Source organism: Tenrec ecaudatus, chromosome 3 (genome assembly GCF_050624435.1).
Source record: "Tenrec ecaudatus isolate mTenEca1 chromosome 3, mTenEca1.hap1, whole genome shotgun sequence".
Classification (NCBI taxonomy): domain Eukaryota; kingdom Metazoa; phylum Chordata; class Mammalia; order Afrosoricida; family Tenrecidae; genus Tenrec; species Tenrec ecaudatus.
In genome coordinates this window covers 5,643,915-5,646,313 of record NC_134532.1, presented here as the reverse complement: position 1 = coordinate 5,646,313, position 2,399 = coordinate 5,643,915, and positions in this window count along the sequence as shown.

The following is a 2,399-nucleotide window of genomic DNA, read 5'->3' as shown; positions in this document are numbered from 1 at the left end:
AGTTCCTATCTGTACCAGTGTACATCCTCTGGTCTAGCCATATGTGTAAAGTAGAATTGGGATCATGATAGTGAGGGAGGAGGAAGCATTTAGGAAGTAGAGGAAAGTTGTATATTTCATTGTTGCTACATCGCACCCTGCCTGGCTCATCTCCTCCCCGAGACCCTTCTGTAAGGGGATGTCCAGTGGCCTACAAATGGGCTTTGGGTCTCCATTCCGCACTCCCCTCCGCATTCACTAAGATAAGATTTTTTTGTTCTGATGATGCCTGATACCTGATCCTTTCGACACCTTGTGATCACATAGGCTGGTGTGATTCTTCCATGTTGGCTTTGTTGCTTCTGAGCTAGATGACCGCTGTTTGGCTTCATCTTTTGGTGTTTTAGATCTTATAGTTTTACCCAACCTTGTTGATTACTGCCTCCATTTCCTCTGTAGTTTCCTTCTTTCACTGCACTTTAAAATGTGACAATTATTCAGGATTTCATTTCTCATAATCTTTCTTCTCTCCTTTTCTCATCCACATTCTCCCTCCTTCTGAGTGACTCCATTAGAAACTGCTTATCTATATGTTGATGACATCTGAACTTTTACCTCTGACCCTGATCCCCACCTAAACCAGATTTTTATAACCAGCTTCTCTATGTATCCAACTGAATATCATACAATCATCTCAGCCAGAACTTGTGATCCTGGCTCCTACCAAAACTTGCTTCTCTTCCCATCAGCTCCATCTCTGTAAATGGCATTTCTCTCTACTCCTTCGTTTATATCAGAAACGTGGAAGGATTCTTGACATTTCTCATTCTTTCAACATCTAAGTATTTCTCATATCCATTTCTCTCGCTATCCATTGCCAATATCCTCGTCCAAGTCATCCTCATCTCTGGCCTTCTGCAGTAGTCAATGTTGGTTCCCATCCTGTCCTCTCTCCAAGTGATTCTGCCCTCAGCTGCCATAGAGAGCGCTTATGAATAAACAGCATTTCACACCATTTCCTTGGTTAAAACTTTAGTGACTTCCCATTTCACTTGATAAATAAAATTCAAAGTTCTTTGTATGGCTTACACAATACTATTCTCCAGGCTGGAGGAGAAAACAATGGGACCAACAGTTCCAGGGGGACATGGGAGAAGGCAAAGTGGGGGGAAAGGTAGTGGTGTTAACAAACCCAGGGACAAGGGAACAAGAAGTGATTCAAATCGGTGGTGAGGAGGGTGTGGGAGGCCTGGTAGGGCATGATCAAGGATAATGTAACCAAGAGGAATTGCTGAAACCCTGGTGGGGACGGAGCATGACAGTGGGACAGGAGGAAAGTCAAAGGAAATAGAGGAAAGAGCTGGAAGGCAAAGGGCATTTATAGAGTTCTAAAGACATGTACACATGCAAATAAATTTATATATGAGGATGGGGAAATAGATCTATGTGCATATATTTATAGGTTTAGTACTAAGGTAGCAGAATGACATTGGGCCTCCACTCAAGTACGCCCTCAATGCAAGAATACTTTCTTCTATTAAATTGGCATTCTATGATGCTCACCGTCTCGACACAACCGCTGAAGACAAAGCGGGTGAATAAGCAAATGTGGTGAAGAAAGCTGATGGTGCCCGGCTATCAAAAGATATAGTGCCTGAGGTCTTAAAGGCTTGGAGGTAAACAAGCGGCCATCTAGCTCAGAAGCAACAAAGCCCACATGGACGAAGCACACCAGCCTGTGCCATCACGAGGTGTGGAAGGGATCAGGTATCAGGCATCATCAGAACAAAAAGAAAACTTACCATAGTGAATGAGGAGGGTAGTTCGGAGTAGAGACCCAAAGCCCATTTGTAGGCCACTTGACATCCCCTTACAGAGGGGTCTGGGGAGGAGATGAGCCAGGCTGGGTGCAATGTAGCAACAATGAAATATACAACTTTCCTCTAATTCCTAAATGCTTCCTCCCAGCAAAATATCATGATACCAATTCTACCTTGCAAGCCTGGCTAGACCAGAGGATGTACACTGGTGCATATAGGAACTGGAAACAGGGAATTCAGTGTGGATGATCCCTTCAGGACCAGTGGTGTGAGTGGTGATACTGGGAGGGTAGAGAAAGGGTGGGTTGGAAAGGGGGAACCAATTATAAGGATCTACATATAACCTCCTCCCTGGGAGACGGACAACAGAAAAGTGGGTGGAGGGAGACATCGGACAGGTCAAAATATGACAAAATAATAATTTATTAATTATCAAGGGCTCATGAGGGAAGGAGGCGGGGGGAGTGAGGGGCACAAATGAGGATCTGATGCCAGGGGCTTAAGTGGAGAGCAAATGTTTGGAGAATAGTGAGGACAATGAAAAAGTGTTTTACACAATCGATGTATATATAGATTGTGATAAGAGTTGTATGAGCCCCT